Here is an 8,414-nt window from a genome sequence, read left to right as displayed (position 1 = left end):
TTCACCACAAACCCTTCTCTCCCTCATCACCAACCTCCTCTCCGTCCTCCTCCTCTCCTCCCTCACCACCAACCTCCGCTCCCTCCTCTCCTCCTCCTCGTCTCGCTCCTCCTCCCCCCACTGGTCAGAAAACCCTCTCATCCACTCCCTCCTCCCTTCCCTCCTCTCCACTCTCCACCCCTCATCAAGACCCCAAGGGCCAAATCCAAATCCAAACAACAGAACCAAATCAAAGCACCAACAGGTCATGGCAAATCAAAGCACCAAATCAAATCAAATCAAATCAAATCCAAATCAACAGAACCCAATCCCAGAATAATCAAATATGTCTCTGCGTCTTCAAGAAAGAAACGAACTTGAGGGTGTGATTTTTATGTGTCAGAAGAAAGACAAAACAATGGATTCGTGGGTAGCCAAGTACTGGCACAAATTCTTTTCTGAGAAGGAACAACAAGCCAAGTACTCCCACCCCCATGGCCCCGCCCTCCAGCACCAACAAACCAACAAGCCAAGCACTGCCACCTCCCAGCCCAACACTCCTTCGCAAAACACGCGCAGAGACAACCCACAGATCCGCCTTGTGCAAAGATCCCGCCCCTCCCTCCGCCTCTCGCTCTCTCTATCTGGAAATGGGTCACTCGAGGACCCTTCTTTGTCTCTCTGCCTTCTCTGTCTCTCTTTCACCCTTGGAAGGTGTCCGGCCACTCCTAAAACCCAAACCTTTTTTTTGAAGTTTTTTTTTTTGGCCTTTTGGGATAGCCGGACTCCCTCGGCGAACCACTCCCAAACCGGCCATGGAGTTGGCTGACACCACCCCTTTCATTTTTTATTTTCTTTTTCTTTTATATTTTTAATAGTTTTAGTTTTTTTAATATTTTAATATTTTTAATTATTGATTTTTTTAATAATTAATCAATTTTATATTATTTCTTTAAAAAAAATAATATTTTATTAGCCTTGAAAGTTCCCAGCCTTCCCAACCAAGGCAGTACCACATGTAAGTCTCGCTCCGTGGTATATGGCTGGTTTGCTTTTAAATAATTTACGATTGCGTCTTGTGAAATACCCGTTCCCTTAAGGAGTATGAAAACCTGGTCAAATTTTCCAGAAGTTAGACTTAATCCTCGAAGCAACTTCAATTATATATTTTAAAACAAGTTAGTTTAATTTGTGATAATATGCATGCCTGGTTTGTAATTAAGGCTTGCTCCAATAGTTTCACTTATATTAGTTGTAATATATGGAAAACTAGCTTATAACCCTAGCAATACGCAAGCTTTTTATTAAATTCAAACAATCACTTCAAAAACAAACCCAATTAATGATGTTTGGGATAGTGACAATTTTTTTTAATAAAAAAAAGTCAATAAGATATGGGTTTTACTGTTCAAACGTCACTATGCATAAAATAATAATATTTGAATAGTATTACTATTCACGCATCGCTAAGACAACATTTGAATAGTATTATTATTCATGTTTCGCTATTTACGCATGAAAGGCGACGTTTAAACAGTGTATTACTGTTCAAAAGTCACGAAGTAATTTTTGAAAATATTATCGTTCAAAATTTGCGTTTAGAACAACCACTTCTACCCAAAAACTTCAAAATTTCCTACTCTTTCACCTATACACACATAAGAATATATATTTTAAAAAAAATAATGAAGGGTGGCTATCTGGGGGAGGGGGTGGCCAGTGAGCCACCCCATGGTGGAGCCTTTCGGGCCACCTCCCATATATATATATATATATATATATAGGTATTATAAATATTTTTTTGGTAATTTTTTTTTTTCATTTTAGTAAAGAGTAGTGACATGTGAATAGTGCATGGTCACCCTTTTGAAAAGGTCATGCGTGCACTATTCACATGTCGAAAAGGTGACGTATGCACTATTTACATGTCGCCTTCTAAAGGGGACGTGTGATAGTGCCAAACGTCACCTTCTGGAAGGTGATGCACACTATTCACACGTTGCCTTCCAAAAGGTGACATTTGGGCTTATTTGTCGCCGTGTAGCAACATTTTCACTATTCAAACATCTCCAATTTTAAATCAAGTTACTATATTTAAGGGCATTTTCCAAATGTCGACATCACGACGTACATCAAATAATGGCCTTTTTTTGGGCTTAAAACGCCACCTTCCAAGTGTCACTATTTTGGCGTTTTTTTGTAGTGAATTGTTGATTTGAGCTCAACGGCAAAAATTAGATCGATGGATCAAATTAAAGCAACATTAAACAATAAAAAATAGTTAAAAGTATAATAGATTTCGCCACCGGCCCTAAAACCATTTTATATATTAAATTTTGGTTATTTTTTTAATATACTTTTTATTAATTATTGTTAGTGAAATTTTTGCACAGCTCTATACTGAACGTATATGCACCCAAGGATGAAACTGTTGAAATTTTTTGGCCTATTTTACAATTTTAACCACACTAAAACCATTTAAAATGTTAAACTTTGAAATCTAATATGCCTGCAGATAACAAATTATTGCTGAGGGTGTACTCTTATTGGATGTGACAGCTTCTGAAATAATGTTTATTTAAACATGGTTAAGACACCAAGTCTTGACACTAATTATTGACAGGGTGTAGGTGAACCAGAAAAACATTCTCTGGAAGAGGATAACTTCTATAAGGAGGTGGTGTAAACCACCTCCTTTGTGCCCACCAATTAAAATTGGACAACTAGGATTATCACACCAAAGCAAATGAAGTGAAAAACACCGGATTAAAACACCAACTCACATCATTCACAAAAGACAAAACCCTCTTTTTTCTCCTCTCCCTCTCTCTTTCTCTCCATCGGCGCCGTGCATCCCAGCCAGAGCTTGCCAACACAAACCCAACCAGTACTCCCCTCTCTCTCTCTCACTCTCACAGACACACACCGGCAGCAGAGAAAAAAATTTCTCTGCTGCCCAGAGCTTTCTCACTCTCAAAGACACACACCAACCCAGTGCTTTCTCACTCTCACTCTCACAGACACACACCGGCAGCAGAGAAAAAAAATTTCTCTGCTGCCCAGTGCTTTCTCACTCTCACAGACACACACCGGTAGCAGAGAAAAAAATTTCTCTGTTTTTCTCTCACAATGTGATTTTTCATTTGCACAATACAATTTGATTTTTCGCATTTCTGTGTTTTCTCTCACTGAATACAGTGTGAATTTTTTTTTTTAATTTAATTTCCTTGAATTCTCATTTCAAGGAAATTAAAACACCAACTCCTCCTTTTTCTCCTCTCCCTCTCTCTCTCTCTCTCTCTCTCCAGCGACGCCGTGCATCCCAGAAAAATTATTCCCATCAAGCTAAGAACTGGATTTTGGTGGGTTTCACTCCTCAAATCGGCTAAGAACTTCTCCCGGTGCTCTCTCTTTCTCTCTCTCTCCGGCGGAAGTAGAGATAAAAACCGGAGCCCAACCCGACGCCGGATCCCAACCCGAGGCCGGAGACCAGACCTCTCCGGTGCTCCAGTTCTCTCTCTGGTGACAGCTGAGATGCCGGTTCCAGTTCTCCTTCTCACTGGCGAAGAAAAAAAAAATTATTGTTTTAGTGTCAAATAATCTGGTTTTAGTGTCAAATAATTGTTTAAATGTCTGATTTTTATTTTTTATTTTTTACATTATAAATTGCTTCTTTAAACGAAGATGATTAGTGACCAAATAATTACAAGCTACTTTTTGAGGTTGTGTTGGCAGCACATTGTAATTCTTGCAATTGAAGCAATGGACAGAAGAGACATTGAAGTTCTGATTGTTTTCAAAATCTTTGGTTGATCTAAATGGCAGGGCATAAGCCTCCAAACAAGAATATGTCAAATTAATCTTGTGGTGTCCCTCGGCAATATTGATGTTCAAAAACATTGATGTTCAAAAAACCAATCAGATGTAGTCACATTGAACTACATTCAACCATATATTGTGTATTAAACCTCACAAAAAATATCTTGTGTATTACAACCTCACAAAAAATTCCAAACCACACAAATCACAAAAAATATCTTGTGTATGACAACCTCACAAAAAATACTACACCACACAAATCACAATAACTTCAAGGAGTTCCATATGCGTTGATGTTATTTGCACCAATATTAATTGTAGTAGATGAATATCCAGGATCTTGAGACATGGCAAATGTAGTGGTAGATGGGTACTCCATAGTTGGCAAAGAGCACTGTAAATAATTCATAAATAAATAAAATTAGATAACAGACAAAAATTAACTTGATGGAGGATATGTTATAAAAAAAAAAATAATAAAAAAAAATAATACCTTTTCTAAACTTTGTTCATTTATCAACCCCATGTTAGTTGGCCTCAAATTGGTATTCAAAATATCCCTATAGAAAATAAGATTTTCATTAAATCAAAATGCATTTTCATGTAAATTATTGTAAATAAAAAAAGATTATAAAAATACCTTGCTTGCTTATTTGAAGGACAATTGGTTCTCACATGCCCGGTCTTCCTGCAAATGGAACATGTCCTTTTCTTGATTGCTTGGTTTTCTTTTGGATTTTTTTGTCTTAAAGATTTGGGTTTTCCTCTACAACTAACATGCGGAGGATCTTGCAAAGTGAATGAAAGGTTTGATAGTACTTGGCTGTTGAAGACATGACCCTCGACACTTCTTACATCAACATCATTTATATCTTTATCACAATCATCATGCATTATCAGAAGCTCGTGATGCAGCTTTTGTAAACCAACGCTAAAATGATCATACTTTCTTTTTGATTGGCACCCCACTTCTACAACTTCATAAATTTGCAACATTAAGCTATTTCTCATCAAGGTGGAAGAATTTTGTGTTTCTGCTTGCATATCATCATTAGAAATGCCATGTATAATGCGACTCTTGGCATTGATCGTCCATCTCTCTAAAACATAATGTTGGGGAATAGTATCCACTAGAGTTTTCTTCACAAAAATTTGAAGAATATGTCTACATAGAATTCCAACAAATTCAAACTTGTGACATGTACAAGTTGCTTTCTTCTCAAGAAATTCAAATGCAACTTCATAAAATGGATTTTCTGTCCCATGAAGGGCCACCTTATATATCTTCACTCCTCCTTCTTCTCGATGTTTAGATGAGTAGTAATTTTGACTATTAAATAGCTCTTCTTGAAACATCAAAAAAGACTCCCGTGTGTAAACCTTTGCCGCCTCTACTTCCATCTTGTAACATGTTTTCAAAATCGGTCTAGAAGTTTTTGTCTTGACATCTTTTTCTTTCTCTTTAAAATAACGTGCATCCAAGGCTTTTTCATATTGATAGACAAAGTCACTCACCATTGTGCTTGAACGAACATAATTTTTAAAAAAATTATTCATACTCTCACTCCGTTGAGTTGTAGACATACCGGCACAAAATGTGGTTCGCAAGTAAGCCGGCATCCATTTTTCACGTCGCATATAAAGTTTTTTCAACCAATCATTCTCTCCCAACTCATACTTGCCTACAATTTCACTCCATTCCGCCTCAAATTCTTCAATTGTAAGTGTATTATGAATGCAATGCTGAAAGTCTCTTTGAAAAGACGGATATTTATTATATACATGCGCCAAATGTTCTGGAACCTTTTGTAAAATATGCCATAAACATAATCTATGAGTGGTATTTGGTAATACCTCTGCAATTGCTTTGCCCATAGCCTTGTCATCATCAGTGATAATTGTAGAGGGAGCACGTCCAAGCATTGCCTCAAGCCATGTCTTCAACAACCACGTATAAGATTCAGCCGTTTCATTTACAAGCAAAGCACATCCAAACATCATAGATTGGTGATGATGGTTAACTCCAGTAAAAGGAACAAAAGGCATCTTATAACAATTTGTCAAGTAGGTAGCATCAAAAGTAACAACATCTCCAAAATATTGGTATGCAGCTCGTGATCTAGCATCTGCCCAAAAACAATTGCCCATGCATCCATTGTCATCCACTTGGATTGCATAAACAAAACCCGGATTTTTACTTTGTTTCTCAAGAAAAAAATTGTACATTCTTTGTGCGTCTCCCTCTCCAAAAAGAACCTTTCTTTTATTTCCCAAATAATTTTGCACATCTTTAGCAATACAACCAATATTATAGTCACCACCGGATTCTTCACTTAACACCGACATTATCTTTCTTGGAGGTACACCGGATTTATTAAGTGTATCTATAAGACTTTTTTGGGCATGTGTTACCACTCTATGTCCACGAAGCAAACTTGTACTTCTAGGACTAAGGAGATCATGATTATGTTCAGTTTTGAACTTGCATACAATCCATTTTAATCCCACTTTCTTTAAACCCATAATTGCTTTACATCCTATCCTTGTTTCAGCAGGCTTCGGGTTTGTATAGGTTTTCTCTTGATAACTTTTATGACGGAAGCCTTCTCTTGAACAAACATATTCTATCCCATTTACTGACTTATCCTTAGCTAGTCGAGAATGACTTATTCGAATACTAAAACCATTCCGCCTTGCATACGCATTATAACATGCACGAGCATCTTCTAATTCATCAAATTCCATATCAAGACATGGTTCCTTTGGACCATTAAATGAGGCAATACTTGCGATTGGTTGCTTCAAATCATTTTGATCTTTTATCATTTCATTGTCAACATGCCCATCTTCAATAAACTCATCACAAAATGATATTTTGTCAAGTTCTTCGATACTAGTACTCATCCTAGAGATCCTGCCAGAGGATAACAACATTCTTAAATTATAACTACTAAAATCTCAACTTCATACATTTTTTCTTATAAAAAATCTAAACTTAACATCTTGCTTTTGATATCATAGCCAATAATCCTACCCTACCAATACAACTAAAATGAGAATTCAAGGAAATAAAAAAAAAAAAAAAATCACACAGTATTCGGTGAGAGTGAAAACAAAGAAATATGAAAAATCAAATTGTATTTGTGCAAATGAAAAATCACATTGTGAGAGAAAATCAGAGAAATAATTTCGGTGAGAGAGAAATTGTGTCGTGAGTGAGAGAGGAGAAAGCACTGGGCAGCAGAGAAATTTTTTTTCTCTGCTGCCGGGTGTGTCTGCGAGAGTGAGAAAGCACTGGGCAGCAGAGAAATTTTTTTCTCTGCTGCCAGTGTGTGTCTGTGAGAGTGAGAGAGAGAGAGAGGGGAGTACCAGTTGGGTTTGTGTTGGCAAGCTCTGGCTGGGATGCACGGCGCCAATGGAGAGAAAGAGAGAGGGAGAGGAGAAAAAAGAGGGTTTTGTCTTTTGTGAATGATGTGAGTTGGTGTTTTAATCCGGTGTTTTTCACTTCATTTGCTTTGGTGTGATAATCCTAGTTGTCCAATTTTAATTGGTGGGCACAAAGGAGGTGGTTTACACCACCTCCTTATAGAAGTTATCCTCTCTCTGGAATAGGTGATGTATTATTGTATATAAACTTTTCATTCGGATTTACTTTATCCAATTTGAATTTGGTCACCACATTATGCATGAATGTGAGAATTTCCAATCGTGCATATTCCTTTCCAGGGCACATTCGAGGTCCTCCTCCAAATGGTACAAAAGTGTATGGTGCAAGCCCCCTCCCTTTCAAATCTTGAAGGATCAAACTTCTCTGGTTCATGAAAATATTCTAGACTTTTGTGTGTTGAATTTACAGTCCAGTATGTCAGCAAGAAAATGGATTCACAAAAGTAAATCCCAAGTCGGTTCTAGTTCGACTTCCAGGGACGGAACCAAGGGGCGGGGCGATAGCCTTGAGAAATCCCGATTCCGTCCCTGTTAGCTTGTATTTGCATAATTGTTACATACCTTCCATCCCTTTGGAATTGTAAAACCTGCATAACTAAAGTAAGCTGTGACCTCTCTAAATCCTCCTTGTGTAGGTGATGCTAACCTCATTGGTTCACATGCCACATTCCAAGAATACTTCATCTTCTACATGTCTTCCCAATTCAACAATTCATCCTCACCTTTGGAGTTCGCAATCTGCATTTGTTCTGTGTCAACCAAACAAACCACTTTCATATCAAATTCAACTACTACCCATATAGCAAGTAAATATGTTTTATTGTGTTTGATGTGGTTGTTAGAATATGAATTAAATGATTAAATTTACAATTTCATGTCACCTTGTAGGATAAGTTGTAGTTTAACATGGTATTAAAATAAAGATCTTGAGTTTGAACTTTATCTCCGTAATTCACATCCAATTTCACTTAAATATTCTACATGTTGAGTGTCACTTGTTAAGAGCAGATTTGAGCCTAAAAAACACACACACGTGTCTATGAAATTGTTTCCACTCTTGTAACATGTTAGAATATTTGATATTATTATATTATGTTGCTTAATATATTTTAGGGTTTAGTCTAGGGTTTCTTGTTTATCACTCATAGCCTCTATATATATAGAGGCAT

At 37.1% G+C, this 8,414-nt stretch overlaps 1 pseudogene; it reads right to left on the bottom strand.

Moving 5' to 3' along the window:
• Positions 1-8,414, bottom strand: part of LOC132190751 (beta-amyrin 28-monooxygenase-like) — a 29,830-nt pseudogene that overhangs the window by 16,970 nt on the left and 4,446 nt on the right.

The sequence above is a fragment of the Corylus avellana genome, chromosome ca8 (genome assembly GCF_901000735.1).
Source record: "Corylus avellana chromosome ca8, CavTom2PMs-1.0".
NCBI classification, from domain to species: Eukaryota; Viridiplantae; Streptophyta; class Magnoliopsida; order Fagales; family Betulaceae; genus Corylus; species Corylus avellana.
This window is presented reverse-complemented; position numbering and strand designations above follow the sequence as displayed.